The sequence below is a fragment of the Poromitra crassiceps genome, assembly GCF_964638095.1.
Source record: "Poromitra crassiceps genome assembly, chromosome: 6".
NCBI classification, from domain to species: domain Eukaryota; kingdom Metazoa; phylum Chordata; class Actinopteri; order Beryciformes; family Melamphaidae; genus Poromitra; species Poromitra crassiceps.
Window position 1 is genome coordinate 8,246,763 of NC_139627.1, and position 19,025 is coordinate 8,265,787.

Genomic DNA, 19,025 nt, shown 5'->3' on the forward strand with positions numbered 1-19,025 from the left:
AACCCTTCCCTCCACAACATATCATACGAGCTGTAATTCTTGTTGAATGACAGTTGTTTTCCAGAGATAGGAGAGAGTGACTTTTTACATTTGCCTCCCCTCTCCCCCTCTCCTCTCCTCCCCTCTCCCTCTCCTCTTCTCCTCTCCTCTCCCCCTCTCCCCTCCTCTTCTCCCCCTCTCTCCTCTCCCCCTCTCCCCTCCTCTTCTCCCCCTCTCCTCTGGTTCTCCCCTCCTCTCCCTCTCCTCTTCTCCTCTCCTCTCCTCATCTCCCCTCCTCTTCTCCCCCTCTCTCCTCTCCTCTCCCCCTCTCCTCTGGTTCTGCCCTCCTCTCCCCTCCCCTCCTTTCCTCCCCTCTCCCCCTCTCCTCCCCTCTCCCTCTCCTCTTCTCCTCTCCTCTCCCCCTCTCCCCTCCTCTTCTCCCCCTCTCTCATCTCCCCCTCTCCTCTGGTTCTCCCCTCCTCTCCCCTCCTCCCCTCTCCTCTGGTTCCCCCCACCCACCCCGGTCAGCGGTGGCCTTTTATACACGGTCCCAAACAGCGCCGGACAACGCGATTGGCTGACTCAGATTTGAATCTGAGCCAGCCAATCGCTGTGCCCCATGACCAGATGGACCATATATGGACTTCCTCCCCCCGACTTCCTCCCCCCAGTGGCTCTGCCCAAGCTCGCCCCAGACAAGCCCAGACATGTCTGCTGCCCCCAAAACCTCGTATCTGCTGTACTGGCCTGGAACCTCCTCGTAACTCAGGAATTAAATACTCATAGCAGAACGAGAGGCCCCGCCCCCCATGGGTGAGTGGTATAAACACCTGTCTCACACGCAGGAGAACAAGGTTCAAATCCCAGTGGGAATTGTTTTATGCATTGATACTCGATGGGAGAGGAGAGGAGAGGAGAGGAGAAGGGAAGGAGAGGAGGAGAGGAGAGGAGAGAGAGAGGAGAAGGGAAGGAGAGGAGGAGAGGAGAGGAGAGCAGGGGGGGGGGGGGAGAGGAGAGGAGAGGAGAGGAGAGGAGAGCAGGGGGGGGGGGGGAGCTCGCCCCAGACAAGCCCATAGGAGATACACCTTCTCTACATCAAAAAACACTGCAGCCACTATCTCCTTATTTACCTGTGCTTTCCTAATCTCATCCTCTAAACACAACACTGGATCCATTGTCCCCCTGCCTCTCCTAAAGCCACTTTGATAGTCTGTCACCAGCCCCCTCCTTTCCAGAAAGTGCATGAGCCTCTCATTGACGGATTGGCCATTCTTCTTCATAGGTAACTAAGTAAACACACTTTTATCATAACTCATACATATTTTGATAACAATGAACTGTTATTTTGGCAACATGAATATATTATTTCAAACGTACAACTGTACCCAAAATAATAACTTATTAACCCAAACACTTTTTCAACTGGGTTACACTTTCATTTAGCTGCCTGCACAGATAGAAGTGACTAAGCAGAATGGAACAAGGGTCAACAAACGCACCACTTCTTCTTCTTTTAGGTTTTATGGCGGCTGGCATCCATGTGTTGCATTACCGCCACCTACTGTATTATAAAGGCATCACATTTGAAACTACTACAGTATGTCAATACTATAACAAGAATGCCAGCGTCCAATTTGTCTTTTCATGTTTGCTTAGAGCTTTTTCTTGAATCCGTGTATGACTGTCTGTTGAGGTCTTGAGTGCTGAGGTACATCAAAAACGTTTGTTGTATGTTTTTTGTTTTACGTGGGTGATGTCTGGCCTTCAGAAACATCCCACTGTGCCACCCTGATGAACAATATATTCACAAACCATTATGGAAAACAACACTGAGTGGATTATTAACGAACGACATTAGCGATCACCTGCCTGTCCTTTCAATTCATGAATGTGATTACAGGAAGAAGAGGGAGTTTAATTAAGGAAATAAAATACAAGAGAAGCAGAACTGACAAATCTATAGTTGCATTTAGAAATGATTTAATGATTTATAACTGGAATAGAGTATGTGAAGAATCTGACGTTGACAAAGGATCATAGCTTTATTTTCAGACATATTCAACACTTTTAGGGATGCACGATATATCGACAGTCATATCGGTATCGGCCGATGTCAGTCATTTTTTAACATATCGGCATATGTTAAATAGGTCCGATGTTGCAATGTTAATATTGGTTATCGGTAGCCAAAATTCTCACATTGAGATTAAACAATGTGGTAAATCTATGAATTATGGGCTTTTCCAAATGTTTTGGAAATAAATAAATGCATTCCTTTTTCAAAACCACAGTGTTTACATGTGTTTTTCACTATGTACAAAATTGTATTATCATAGAAATGTGTTTTTATACAGATCATATCGACATCGGTAAATATCGGTTAGCGGCCATAACAGCAATGTCAATATCGGTTATCGGTATCAGCCAAAATGTTCATATCTGTGCATCCCTAAACACTTTATATGAGAAAAACGGTCCATTAAAACAGTAGAGCAACAAGGATATTTACGCACTAGTAGGGACAGCGATATGGAGACATATGGAGACACTAGTAGGGACAGTGATATGGAGACACTAGTAGGGACAGTGATATGGAGACACTAGTAGGGACAGTGATATGGAGACATATGGAGACACTAGTAGGGACAGCGATATGGTGACATATGGAGACACTAGTAGGGACAGCGATATGGAGACATATGGAGACACTAGTAGGGACAGCGATATGGAGACATATGGAGACACTAGTAGGGACAGTGATATGGAGACACTAGTAGGGACAGTGATATGGAGACATATGGAGACACTAGTAGGGACAGCGATATGGAGACATATGGAGACACTAGTAGGGACAGTGATATGGAGACACTAGTAGAAACAGTGATATGGAGACATATGGAGACACTAGCAGGGACAGTGATATGGAGACATATGAAGACACTAGTAGGGACAGTGATATGGAGACACTAGCAGGGACAGTGGTATGGAGACACTAGTAGGGACAGTGATATGGAGACATATGGAGACACTAGCAGGGACAGTGATATGGAGACACTAGTAGGGACAGCGATATGGAGACATATGGAGACACTAGTAGGGACAGTGATATAGAGACATATGGAGACACTAGTAGGGACAGTGATATAGAGACATATGGAGACACTAGTAGGGACAGTGATATGGAGACACTAGTAGGGACAGTGATATGGAGACACTAGCAGGGACAGCGATATGGAGACATATAGAGACACTAGTAGGGACAGTGATATGGAGACATATGGAGACACTAGCAGGGACAGTGATATGGAGACATATAGAGACACTAGTAGGGACAGTGATATGGAGACATATGGAAACACTAGTAGGGACAGTGATATGGAGACATATGGAGACACGAATAGGGACAGTGATATGGAGACATATGGAGACACTAGTAGAGACAGTGATATGGAGACATATGGAGACACTAGTAGGGACAGTGATATGGAGACATATGGAGACACTAGTAGGGACAGCGATATGGAGACATATGGAGACACTAGTAGGGACAGCGATATGGAGACATATGGAGACACTAGTAGGGACAGTGATATGGAGACACTAGTAGGGACAGTGATATGGAGACACTAGTAGGGACAGTGATATGGAGACACTAGTAGGGACAGTGATATGGAGACATATGGAGACACTAGTAGGGACATTGATATGATACATATGGAGACACTAGTAGGGACATTGATATGGAGACACTAGTAGGGACAGTGATATGGAGACACTAGTAGGGACAGTGATATGGAGACATATGGAGACACTAGTAGGGACAGTGATATGGAGACATATGGAGACACTAGTAGGGACATTGATATGATACATATGGAGACACTAGTAGGGACAGTGATATGGAGACATATGGAGACACTAGTAGGGACATTGATATGATACATATGGAGACACTAGTAGGGACATTGATATGGAGACACTAGTAGGGACAGTGATATGGAGACACTAGTAGGGACAGTGATATGGAGACATATGGAGACACTAGTAGGGACATTGATATGATACATATGGAGACACTAGTAGGGACAGTGATATGGAGACACTAGTAGGGACAGTGATATGGAGACACTAGTAGGGACAGTGATATGGAGACACTAGTAGGGACAGTGATATGGAGACACTAGTAGGGACAGTGATATGGAGACATATGGAGACACTAGTAGGGACATTGATATGATACATATGGAGACACTAGTAGGGACATTGATATGGAGACACTAGTAGGGACATTGATATGGAGACACTAGTAGGGACAGTGATATGGAGACACTAGTAGGGACAGTGATATGATACATATGGAGACACTAGTAGAGACAGTGATATGAGACATATGGAGACACTAGTAGAGACAGTGATATGGAGACATATGGAGACACTAGTAGGGACAGTGATATGATACATATGGAGACACTAGTAGAGACAGTGATATGGAGACATATGGAGACACTAGTAGGGACAGTGATATGATACATATGGAGACACTAGTAGGGACAGTGATATGGAGACACTAGTAGGGACAGCGATATGGAGACATTTGACCTTAATTATGAACGGTAAGCTGAAATCATTCTGGAAACTGCAGGTAGCAAGGTCACCTGTTGTTGCTTGGCAACTCCTGGTAGTGCACTCCTAAGGGAACAACTCCTGGTAGTGCACTCCTAAGGGAACAACTCCTGGTAGTGCACTCCTAAGGGAACAACTCCTGGTAGTGCACTCCTAAGGGAACAACTCCTGGTAGTGCACTCCTAAGGGAACAACTCCTGGTAGTGCACTCCTAAGGGAACAACTCCTGGTAGTGCACTCCTAAGGGAACAACTCCTGGTAGTGCACTCCTAAGGGAACAACTCCTGGTAGTGCACTCCTAAGGGAACAACTCCTGGTAGTGCACTCCTAAGGGAACAACTCCTGGTAGTGCACTCCTAAGGGAACAACTCCTGGTAGTGCACTCCTAAGGGAACAACTCCTGGTAGTGCACTCCTAAGGGAACAACTCCTGGTAGTGCACTCCTAATGCCTCCCACACACTAGAGGATAAAATGCCCGATTTAATGCCCGATTCCCCTCGGGGGGGCGTGGCCCGATTCGAGGCTAGTCTCAACCGATTTTTTGTCAAAATAATTGTCAAGTGTCTGGTGTCAATAAATTATTGATTGAATCGGAGCCTGCCCGATCTCGAATCGGGCATATCAAACATGTTTGATATTTACGATGGCTGTCTCCCGTCGGAACCCGCAATAGCCAATGAGAGCAAGCAGACCGGGACTCGTCGACGCGTCATACCCGGATGTTAATGCAGCGCTCACAACAAACGAGCAACAGCCATGGCAACAGCAGAGCCATGTAGCTCCTCTCCCCAGCATCCTCACAGCAGCTTAAAACAGGGTGGACAGCGGCGGAGGGCTCTCCAAACATGCGCCGAGCGGAGCGGCCCGCCCCAAGGGAGCGGACATGCTGCAATATGAGCTCTCAGACAGGACGTTGTTTTGGCTTATTTTGCGAGGGTGTCCGCCCGCTTGTAGCGGACCCGCCGCTCGGCGCATGTTTGGAGAGCCATCCGCCGTTGTCTGTGGGAAAAAATTGCGGTTCTGTGGGATATAAACAGCCTACAGTCTAGTTGCTGGAATCGCTGTGAGTCGGTACTTCAAACGGCTGGTGTGTGGTCTCGCAGTCTGGGCGAATCGTCTAGTGTGTGTGTTCAGGCGATTTTAATGTTAAAATCTGATGAAATTGTCCTCATGTCTGTGGTCTCTCATGTTTTTAAAATCGGTTAAGATTTGAAAATCCTCTAGTGTGTAGGCAGCATAAGGGAACAACTCCTGGTAGTGCACTCCTAAGGGAACAACTCCTGGTAGTGCACTCCTAAGGGAACAACTCCTGGTAGTTTTTTGTTGGCGGAGACAAATAACAGACAGAAAGCATCTGTTGTCTCAAATGACTTTAAATTTTGAATATTTCTTGATGAATAGCTTTGTTTACATCTGTACAACTGTTGTATAAAAGCAATATCACACTCGAGGTCGTGCTGTTTGTACTCTAACATCGTCACAGCTGTGATTATCTTCGGCACTCAGGCTGCGGCCTCGTGCCTACGAACGAATCGTAGCCGTGACGATATCACAGTACAACAGCCCTCCCTCTCGTGTGATATTGCTTAAAGGGACAGCTCACCCTAAAATCCAAAATTCCATGTTTTTCCTCTTACATGTAGTGCTATTTATCCATCGACATCGTTTTGGTGTGAGTTGCCGAGTTTTGGAGATATCAGGCGTAGAGATTTCTGCCTTTTCTACAATACAATGGAACTGGATGGCACTCGGCTTGTGCTGCTCAAAACGGCAAAAACATACATTTGGAAAACTCAACATCAATGTCTCTTTCCAGAAATAATGACCCGGTTACCCAAGATAACACAGATCTAGTTGTGAGCAATCTCATGTAGGAACTAGCTAGGAGCTAGTGGGTGTAGTTTGGTCTAAAGAAAATAGTTCCTACATGAAACTGCTCACAACAAGGTTTGTGGATTATCTTGAATAACCGGGTCATGATTTCTGGAAAGAGACATATTGCTGTTGAGTTTTTCAAATGTATGTTTTTGTCACTTCGACCAGCACAAGCCGAGTGCCATCCAGTTCCATTGTATTTGAGAGAAGGCAGAAATCTTTAGGATTGATATCTCCAAAACTCAGGCAACTAACACAAAATTATCTAGGTGGATAAATAGCACCACAGGTGAGAGGAAAAATATGTATTTTGGATTTTAGGGTGAGCTGTCCCTTTAAGTGAAGTTTGTCTTACACCCCGTCACACCATTATGGCTTCTCTCCAGTGTGAATGCGTGAGGCTAGCCCGAACACTTTCTGTGAATGTGTTGTTGATGTGCTGCTAGGTCACTTGAGAGACTGAAGCTGCCCTCACATTGGTCACAGGAGTATGGCTTCACTCCACTGTGAAAGCATTGATGATGTTTTGTTAGGTTATCTAACCGACTGAAGCTGCTTCCACATTGGTCACAGGAGTACGGCTTCTATCCAGTGTGAATGCGTTGATGTGTTTTTAGGTCACTTGAGCGAGTGAAGCTGCTTCCACATTGGTCACAGGAGAATGGCTTCTCTCCGGTGTGAATGCGTTGATGTCTTTTTAGGTGACTTGAGCGAGTGAAGCTGCTTCTACATTGGTCACAGGAGAATGGCTTCTCTCCAGTGTGAATGCGTTTATGTGTTTTTAGGTGACTTGAGCGACTGAAGCTGCTTCTACATTGGTCACAGGGGAATGGCTTCTCTCCAGTGTGAATGCGTTGATGTGTTTTTAGGTCACCTGAAAGGTGTCCCACACTGCAGAGAGCGGTGGCGTTTTGGTCTGTTGGTGTCTCTCTGTTTCATGGAGGAAGATATAAAGGATATAAGTCATTACTATCTCTGACAAAGTATTTTATGATATGAAAGCATATGCTAACAGACAAACATATCTTATGAATGCGTGAGGCTAGCCCAAACACTTTCTGTGAATGTGTTGTTGATGTGCTGCTAGGTCACTTGAGAGACTGAAGCTGCCCTCACATTGGTCACAGGAGTACGGCTTCTCTCCAGTGTGAATGTGTTGATGTGATGTTAGTTGACTTGAGCAACTGAACATTCTCGGACATAGTTCACACCAGTATGGCCTCTCTCCAGTGTGAATGCGTTGATGTCTTTTTAGGTCACTTGACTGACTGAAGCTCCTCCCACATTGGTCACAGGAGAATGGCTTCTCTCCAGTGTGAATGCGTTGATGTGTTTTTAGGTCACTTGACTGACTGAAGCTCCTCCCACATAGTTCACACCAGTATGGCTTCTCTCCAGTGTGAATGCGTTGATGTGTTTTTAGGTCACTTAACTGACTGAAGCTCCTCCCACATTGGTCACAGGAGAATGGCTTCTCTCCAGTGTGAATGCGTTGATGTCTTTTTAGGTTACTTGAGAGACTGAAGCTCCTCCCACATTGGTCACAGGAGAATGGCTTCTCTCCAGTGTGAATGCGTTGATGTGTTTTTAGTGCAATTGAGAGACTGAAGCTGCTTCTACATTGGTCACAGGAGAATGGCTTCTCTCCAGTGTGAATGCGTTGATGTGTTTTTAGGCTACTTGACTGACTGAAGCTCCTCCCACATTGGTCACAGGAGAATGGCTTCTCTCCAGTGTGAATGCGTTGATGTGTTTTTAGGTCACCTGACTGACTGAAGCTGCTTCCACATTGGTCACAGGAGAATGGCTTCTCTCCAGTGTGAATACGTTGATGTATTTTTAGGTCACCTGACTGACTGAAGCTCCTCCCACATTGGTCACAGGAGAATGGCTTCTCTCCAGTGTGAATGCGTTGATGTATTTTTAGGTCACCTGACTGACTGAAGCTCCTCCCACATTGGTCACAGGAGAATGGCTTCTCTCCAGTGTGAATGCGTTGATGTATTTTTAGGTCACTTGACTGACTGAAGCTCCTCCCACATTGGTCACAGGAGAATGGCTTCTCTCCAGTGTGAATGCGTTGATGTCTTGTTAGGTTAGTTAACTGACTGTAGCTCCTCCCACATTGGTCACAGGAGAATGGCTTCTCTCCAGTGTGAATGCGTTGATGTGTTTTTAGGTCACCTGACTGACTCAAAGATGTCCCACACTGCAGAGAGCGGTGGCGTTTTGGTCTGTTGGTGTCTCTCTGTTTCATGGAGGAAGATATAAAGGATATAAGTCATTACTATCTCTGACAAAGTATTTTATGATATGAAAGCATATGCTGACAGATAAACATATCTTGTTGTATGTACTGTGTAACCAGTGTTCGGGGGAGACACATTACAAAAGTAACACATTACAGGTAATATATTACTTTTAGCAGTAACACAGTAATATAACGCCAATAGGATTTTGGTAATAATATACCAGTTACTGTACTATGTCAAGTAATGTGAGTTACAACTGTAAACTGAGCTGCTGTCAGCTCCTCGTTAGGGTGCATTGAGTTACATTATGATGCATTTATCTACTCAGTAAAGTCAAGTATTGGTTGAAGGTCAATTATAACGTGATGTGTTCAAATGTAATCTCGTGAAATTTAGCTCGTTTTGGTGAGAGACTTCACAAACTAGAATGACCGCAACGCGGACTTATGCCTCCACCATTAGTTCATTCTGGAGTCTAAATCGTCATTTGAGGCAAATTGGAAGAAATTCCGCCAAGGCGCTCCTGAGATGTTGCGTTACAGAGCTTGGAAATTGGGTGTGTGAGGTCACAGTGACCTTGAAGTTTGACCACCAAAATGTAATCAGTTCATCCTTGAGGCCAAGTTCATGTTTGAGGCCAATTTGATGAAATTCCGTCAAGGCATTCCTGAGATATGGCGTTAACAAGCTTGAAAATGGCGTTCGAGAGCTCACCTTGACCTTTGACCTTTGACCACCAAAATCTAATCAGATCATCCTTGAGTCTAATGCCTACCCCACACTACAGGATTTTCAAATCCTTGAAGATTATAAAAATCTTGAGAGCCCACACACTACAGGACAGAGAGAGCCGATTTTTTAACATTTCAATCTTGGGACACACACACAATCGCGTCTGTTCAAACGCAACCTCACACACTAGAAGATTATGCCGAAGATTCACCTTGGAAGCAGGGCTCGACGTTAACTTTTAAAATGCCTATTCAGTGTGCGCACCGGGTGTAGTAGTGTCATTTCGTTTTCTAAACAAATTTTATTTTTTGTTTTTATAATGCATTTGCACTGAAAGGATTTGTTTAACTAATATTTGCGCGGACAGCCTACATTCGGGGTGTAGGCCTACTGTGCACGGCCAGGCGAAAACCGTCTGCACAGGTGTCTTGTGGAGGGGCGCGTCTGCTGATTTGACTCACTTTTCCGTGCGGACACTCGCCGATGCGGGAAGCTGAGACCTAAGCGCTTGTTGTAGGCTACATGCTTTGCAGTAGGCTATAGCATTTAGTTTTCCGTCCCGTTCAAAGACGCACGGGTATTTCACCTCGATGACAATTTCCTCGTTCTTTGTTTCTGTGTGGGGCTGCGGGCGGACGTGGACCAGATTATTTTGCGAAAAACTGTAATGGAAACGCAGCTACTACTGGCTCTCTGCTCAAGATGCAATCGCCTGTCGGGTTGTAAATATCTAACATGTTAGATATGCCCGATTCACAATCGGGAAGAGGCAGTCTTCCCGATTGTGAATCTTTGAACCCCACACACTACAGGATCATTTGGGAAGATTATCTGACCGACGCGCTTCAAATCGGGAGCACCCCCGAGAAAATCGGGAGGGGGGAATCTTGGCCATAATCTTGCAAATTATCCTGTAGTGTGGGGTAGGCATAAGGCGATGTTTGAGGCAAATTTGATGAGATTCCGTCAAGGCATTCGTGAGATATCGCGTTAACAAGCTGGAAAATGGCGTTTAAGAGGTCACAGTGACCTTGACCCCTTGACCCCTTGAGCCACTCCCCACTGTGACGTAGCTTTTTCTTGTCACAATAAAAGTCTGTTATTTCCTTCTGAAAAAGGAAGGTGTTTTTCTCCATATTTTTTTTCAAACTTTTTTTTTTTTTTTTTTAATGATGCATTAACTTTTCAAATGGACATAGGGACAAGGTTAAGTATACATTTAGCAAAGGAATTACCCTGCTCCATGCTCTTTAACAAGCTTGAAAATGACGTTGGAGAAGTCACAGTGACCTTGACCTTTGATCACCAAAATGTAATCCTTTCATCCTTTCATCCTTTTTTTTTAATTATTTATTTATGGGATTTTTCAAGTTTAGACAAACAAAACACGTACATCACAACACAACACACATAACTTCACAGTTACAGCAAAACAACAATACAATACAGAGAAAAAAGTAAATAAATAATATCAAATAAGATAAACAACAAGGGGGGGGGTAGACAGAATTAAGGATAAAAAGAGGTCAGTAGAAGTAGCTTATACAGAGGTCAGATACTGTAGATCGGGGTCAAGACAAGATCAAGAGGGACCAGAGGTTCATCAGTCCGGAGCTGACGGGATAATTTGGATGCCCTTTATATATTCTGAAAAAGTCTGTCAGATTTTATAGTACTTGTGCAGGGAGCCTCGTAGGGTGTGCTTGATTTTATCCAGCTGCATAAAATGCAGCACGTCCCCCACCCACCGAGAGTGAGTGGGAGCATAGGGACCCTTACAATTCATTAGAATTGATCGCCTCGCTAGAAGAGTTAGAAAAGCCACAAAATCTAAGAAACATTTGGGCAGAGTCCCAGCTGGCAGGACTCCAAACAGTGCAGCAATTGGGGATGGCTCAATGGGCACCGAAGTGACCTTAGATAAAGTATCAAAAACGGATTCCCAGTAGGAAGAGAGAGAGGGACACAGCCAAAACATATGACAAAGATCTGCAGGAGCTTGCCGACATTCATCACACGTGGGATCAATGTCAGGAAAAATCCTCGCCAGCTTACACTTAGACCAGTGCACCCTATTGACCACCTTACATTGCAACACCCCATGTCTGGCACATAAGGAAGAGTGGTGAACTCTGTAGAGAATCTCCTCCCAGGTATCATGATCTAATTCTTCTCCCAAGTCTGATAAACCAGACAGAATTCATAAAACGTTAAACTTCTTGACCGGTCTCTCAGACCATAATATAATTCTTTTTTTATAGAAAACTTAACAAAAAATGCCCCGTAATTTCACCCATAGATAAAACGAAAAAAAACCCAAGCTTTAGCATAATCCCTAAAAGTCAACATCAACATGTTGAATCTGCCCTAAAAGAATTATCCTGGGCTGATCTGTTGTCTTGTGATGATGTAAATATCAATGCAAAATATCTCATAGCAAAAGTCAAGGAAATTATTGATACCTTCTCCATTAGAGGGAGCCAGAGAAGAAGGAAAGACAATCTGCCATGGATCAATAGTGACTGCCTAAAATTAATGAAGGCCAGGGATCTACTCCTGAAAAAATCTTTACAAACTGGATTAATAATAGACAGGCAAAATTTCACCTCAATGAGAAACAAGGTTACACAAACAATGCGGAAGCTGAAAGCCAACTTCTTTATGACTCAGATCTCAAATGCTAAAGGAAATGGGAAGAAAGTCTGGCAAAATATAAATAAACTAACTGGTAGAATAAATAAAAAGAACTCAAATGACCTTGAATTAATTATAAATGGTCAACTGGTTGACAACCCTGTCACCGTTGCGACAGAGATGAACTCCTTCTTCATAGAGTCTATTCAGGAGATAGCCCAGCTTTTCCCCCCCTCTAATCAAGACTCCTATTGTCCAATAAATGACACGCATCCTATTTTTTCCTTTAAAGAAATCACTGAAGCTGAAACAGCCAAAATTATTGGCAACTTGAATAACTCTAAAGCTAGAGACGACTATGGTCTCGACTGTAACTTTTTGAAAATATATGGAGATAACCTGATTTGCCCTATTACGCATTTGATCAATTTGTCTATTAAGCACTCTGTCTTTCCGGCAGCTTGGAAGCTAGCCATAGTAAGCCCCATACACAAATCTGGTCATAAAACGGACCCCAAAAATTATAGACCCATTAGTATACTACCCATATTTTCCAAAGTAATAGAAAAATTTATAACTAATCAATTAATTAATCATTTAAATAATAGTCACAAGTCCCTGCATCCTATGCAATTTGGTTTTCGCTCTCATCACTCAACAGAGTCTGCCACCTTACTTTTTTTGGAAAAGACAAAGTGCTTTTTAGACAAATATAAATTTGTGTCCTGTGTATTTCTAGACCTCAGAAGAGCATTCGATACTGTCAATCATGAAGCCCTTCTAGCTAAACTTTCCCACTTTAACTTCTCCACGACAGCCATCTTGTGGATGAAATCCTATCTCTCAGATAGAAAACAGTGTGTAATGGTAAAGGGTGTTAAATCTCCCTATATAGAATGTACTACAGGACTGCCTCAGGGTTCCATTTTTGCACCTATATTATTTTCACTTTATATTAATGATTTACCAGATGTATGCCCTAGTATGAACACCTTAATGTACGCAGATGACGCAGTAATCTTCACTCCATCCAAAACTATGGAAGAAGCCTCTAACACCCTCTCTGTAGCCATGACTCAAATTCAGGTCTGGCTCGAAAAATCTTATCTTGCATTAAACACCAAAAAAACAGTGGCTATGGTTTTCTCGAAAAAACCCATCTTAAACCCACATCTTAACATCCTTGTGGGAGGGGTGGAGATAGAAACTGTGGATGAATTTAAGTATCTTGGGCTCACTTTGGACTCCACACTCTCTTTCAAGAGTCATATTAAAAGGGTATCGAACACTCTAAAATTCAATCTCTGCAATTTTAGGCAGATTAGAGCATCTCTGACTGACAGTGCGGCCCTAACCTTTCTTCACTCAATGATTTTTTCACATATAGACTACTGCCTCACGAGCTGGTCCTTCTCAGGAGCAACCACCTTGAAGTCCATCGAGTCTCTATATAAAAAGGCCCTGAAAATTTTGGATAAGAAACCTATATCTTACCACCATTGCAATATACTTCTAAAGTTTAAGCTCCTCAGCTTCGACAATTATAGAAAATTTAAAATTGCTTGTATGATTTATAAGGTTCTTCATGGGCTAGCACCACCTCCTTTAGAATGCTTTATCAAACGGAGAGCTACCCAGAACATCACGCGAAGCTCGTCGAGAGGCGACTGTGAACTACCTCTGAGACGGTCCTCTATCGGACAAAATGTTTTGTCCTATGGGGGCAGCAAACTATGGAATAGCCTACCACTGTCAGTCAGAGAGAGTAGCAGCTTTCACACCTTTAAGGGGCTGTTAAAGTCATGGCTCAGATCAAATCAAACCTGCGATCACATTTAAACCTTTTTGTTTTATGTGTTGTTTTTGTATGTCCTTGAAAGTCCTGTGTCCACCTTGGTTAATATCCCTAATGTTCCCTGTTTTTGTTTCATTTGTGTTGTGTTGTTTGTGTTTACCCTATGTGTATGTACGTGTCATTTACATTGCTGTATGTCTATGAATGCCCTACGTATGCACTAATTTTCTTATTTCTTCTTTTAAACTTTTCTGTACCTCACCTGTCGAGGGACTGCGGATGGAAATTAGCTAAGGCTATAATCCGGCACATTTACATGAAAATGTTCATTAATGCTGCACTGTCCCTGAAATAAATAAATAAATAAATAAATAAATAAATAAATAAATAAATAAATAAATAAATAAATAAATAAATAAATAAATAAAAGTCCTGTGACCAAATTGTACATAATGCGAAGGATTCAGGGGACTGTAGCATGGATATCTCATTATATAAACGTGTAATGACACCTTTTTGAATTGGATCTTATTGTAAAAGCAAATCAATGGGAGAAATAGAAGCAATGGCAGGAAACCCTGAGAAATGTTTGCGGACAAAATCACGAACTTGCAGGTACCTGAAGAAGTGGGCTTTTGGAAGCTCATATACTGTATATTTACCAAATCATTAAATGAAGCAAATATGCCATCCACATATAGGTCACTGATTGTGGAAATTCCCTGACTGTGCCACAGATTGTAGGCCTTGTCCAGTACAGAGGGAGGGAAAAGCGGGTTGGCACGGACAGGGGATGACAGGGGAGGGGAGGTGAGCCCATGATGACGTGCAAATTGGTGCCAGATTTTGATACTGTTCTTCACCATAATATTCTTAATAAATTTGGCTAATGGTGGCAGGGAGGGTGAGCACAAGAGAGCCGCCAATGAGGCTGGAGCGCAGGAAGCAGATTCCATACATAGCCACGCAGGAGTGGGATCCATATCATCCATATTCTGCCAATGTACGATGGAGCGCAAATTGGCTGCCCAAAAATACTGTTGGAAGTTAGGTAGAGCCATTCCCCCTGAGAGTTTGGGTCTCTGCAGTAGTTGTTTTTGAATTCTTGGGTTCCTACCCCCCCAAATAAAATGCAAAATCCTGCCATCCAACTTACGGAAAAAAGACTTTACAATAAAAATGGGAATACATTGAAAAAGGTACAAGAACCTGGGAAGCACATTCAATCCTTTCATCCTTGCGCCCAAGTCGACGTTTGAGCCAAATTGGCAGAGATTCCATCAAGCCGTTCTTGAGATATCGATTTAACGAACTTGGGAATGACATTCGCAAGGTCACAGTGACCTTGACCTTTGACCTTTGACCACGAAAATCTAATCAGTTCATCCTTGAGTCCAAGTCGATGTTTGAGGCAAATTTGATGAAATTCCGTCAAGGCATACGTGAGATATCGCGTTAACAAGCTGGAAAAATGGCGTTTGAGAGAGGTCACAGTGACCTTGACCTTTGACCTTTGACCACCAAAATCGAATCAGTTCATCCTTGAGTCCAAGTCGATGTTTGAGACAAGTTTGATTAAATTCCGTCAAGGCGTTCCTGAGATATGGCATTAACAAGCTTGAAAATGGCGTTCGAGAGGTCACAGTGACCTTGACCTTTGACCTTTGACCACCAAAATCTGATCAGATCATCCTTGAGTCTAAGTCGATGTTTGAGGCAAATTTGATGAAATTCCGTCAAGGCGTTCCTCAGATATCGCGTTAACGAACATCATACGGACGGACGGACGGACGGACGGACATATGGACGTACGTAAGGACAACCCGGATCCATAATGCCTCCGGCCTGGCTATCGCCAGCGGAGGCATAAAAAATATTAGAGGGAATTAAGCCCTGTTTACTGTAACTTACTACACTATAGTTCTAAGCAGCTTATAATAATTAAAACAACTAATGCCAAGACTTTATTTTTATCAAAGCACATATTTAAATAAAGATACAATCATTTCCTAATCAAATTGTGTTTTGTTTATGCAAATAACCACTATAGATGACAATAACAAAGTAAAACGATAACATTTAGAACTGTGGACAGTTTACATTGACTTTAGGGCGGTTGACATTATTTTTCGGGACGGTGGTGTCATCATAAAATGTCACATGATAAAATAAATGGCAGGTTATTTTGATTTGATCCAGACCTGGACAACAGCAGCAGCTTTGCATTGTGAAATATCTCATCATAAATGTAGGAAGAACCAAGCTAACAGGCTAATGTTAGCAAAGTTAGCGAGGGAGAGAGAATACTTAGTAATCATTGTGACATACAGCACAACATCCTATAAATAGGTGAGCTAACAGATTAAATGTACCAACAGATTCTAATGTTCTCACCTCTTGTGAAGAAGTCATCTTTGTCTCTTGCTCTCTTCCTCCACCAGATCTCTTCCTGCCAATCAGCTGTGACATAATCAAACAGAGACTGTTGGTAAGACAGGGAACACAATAATGATCATAACAATGCTGTGAAATCAGTGTAGTGGAGTAGAAAGTAGAAATATTTCCCTCTGAAATTATAAGTAGGAAGTATAAATTGATTTGTGTCCACATTCATGCCCAGGTTAATGTTAGGCCCAGAGCAGCCGCAAAAAACCAGAGGAGCCAGTCAGGAAGAGCCAGGAGGAAGCCAGCCCTATCTGACTTATTTCCTGTGTTGAAATAGACTAGGCCTACAGCCTGTGTGTTGAAATAGACTAGGCCTACAGCCTGTGTGTTGAAATAGACTAGGCCTACAGCCTGTGAAACACGGACTGTGTTTTGAAGTGTGACTTCTCTAGATGATAAATTATCTCACATGCTGACTTGGCAGCCACTACACTACAGCATGTAGGCAACGTACACTATGTTGGTGAAGCATTATTTACAGTCCTCTTCTCTTTCTGTTACAAGTAGGCCTATTGTTATGTGTGCTTCTAATGTACAGAAAGAAAATTATACATCAAATACTAGATTTACATTGGTGTCATATACAGATGCAAAAGACTCAGCATAACAATGTAAATTAACTCTTACTACATATATGATTGAAATGGATATGACTTACATTTAGCCGCCCGCACAGATAGAAGTGACTAAGCAGAATGGAATGGAACATGGTCAACAAGCGCACCACTTCTTCTTCCCAGGGACGTGCAGAGAACATTAGAGGGGCAGGGGCCCAAATTCTTAAAAGGGCACTACAGCCGCCGTCCAGAGGTCGGCGGCGGAAATTTCAGGCAATTTGAAGGCCAATTTAGGGGTATAACTCATTTTAAATATTCAGATTTTAACCAGATTTAGAGGAATATCTCATTTTAGGATGAGACTTGTCACGGAAAAATAACTCCACAAACTGAATAATATTAGTATATAAAAGTTGCATGCTGTTGCAATACTGTTGTGAAATCATTTAAGCATCAATATTTATTTGCTCCTTTTCTCCCTTTAGGTTGTTGTACACTACAACATCCTAACAAAACTACAATATGCTGACTGCAAGTACAAGCATTGCATTACTCTGTGTCTACAGTTCAAATAAAACGGTACACATTGTTCACCATCAGCATGAATATTAGTATATTGTCTTATAATAATTAATAATTCGTTATTACTATCATTATTGTTATTATATATTAATGTGTTAATTAATTACTTAATTGGTTATTTAATTAATTAATATAATATGAATATGAATAGTTAATTAATATAATAACAATTAATAATATGTGTGTATATATAATATAATAATAACATATATTATATTTATTTATGTATTTATGTATTTATTCATTAATTCATTCATTAATTCATTCATTTAAGTCGAACAAGAGTCACAACAACTACCCAGGCCAGTAGCCATAAATGAGGCTCACTCAGTCATCACGGAATACATCTCGATATCAGACAAAGCTGAATTACAGTTGCAGTTATTTAACTCCGTTTTTGCTACATAGACCACCATAAGATGTGATTTGCATCCCCTCCAGACCTGCCCTCAGTGCCCTGGCACATAAACACAGACTTTAAAGCATAAAAAAGCATCGAGGTGACTTCCATGTTTTGGGGGCTCTCTCCTAGCACATGAAGGCTGAGTTTGGTGCTTAACATCCAGGTAGAGGTGATCTCGACATCTCGGGGCTGGCGGGGTGTAAAACGGCATTACAGGCCGCTGCGCTGCATGCCTGTCTGCACCACCGAAATTTCAACATGAAACTGAAATGGGGGGGGGGGGGGGGGAGTAGCTCTCTGTATAATTCTTTGTTTTGACAAACATACATCATACCTGATTCACGTTGACTGATATATCTGTCAATGTGTGCCTGTGCTGCTGTTGCTTAGTCTGCATGTGCAGAGGACAGTCAATGGGCAAGCCACCACATGCGGTTTTTGGGGTGCTGCCTTCAGGGGCGGCTTAGAAAAACACTGGTCCATCTAGAGGCCTATTAGAAACGGTGCATTCAAGGCCAAGAGAGCTGAAGAAGCTCAAGAAATGCAATGCTCTTTGAATGCTGCCTTCAGTGACGGCATGGAAAGGGCAATTTCCTTACAAAGCACCATTAGAAATGTTGCATTCATGGTCAGGAAAGGGCACTTTTTACAGACTGAAAAAAAGGCAGGGGCTCAAGCCCCCTTTGATGTCTATGTGTGCACGTGCCTGCTTCTTCTCCTTCCGCCAAAGACATTTTTCCACCTCGCCCTCCTTCTTCTTCTGTCCTCACAACACCACTCTCCAACTCTCCTGCTATCTCCGCAGCGCCGTCTAGCGGCCGACTCCAGAACATTACCCAAACATATAAACAGTCACTTGGAATGTCAAATAGCAGAACTAAACAACACCAAAAGAAAACCACCAGTGTAACTACACCAAAACCCAAATGTTTGGTGAAGCCTGACACCTAATGGTGAAAAATAGGGCACTGATAAACTACAATGTTAGGTATTGCACAGATGCTCTACTACACCATCTCTTACTGTTAAGTACAGTAGTTTGACAGGGGGGGGAAAAGAAAATGTATACCTGTTCAGCTTACAGTTTGGTAACCTGTAACTTCTGCCTGACAGCAGCATGTATACCTGTTCAGCTTACAGTTTGGTA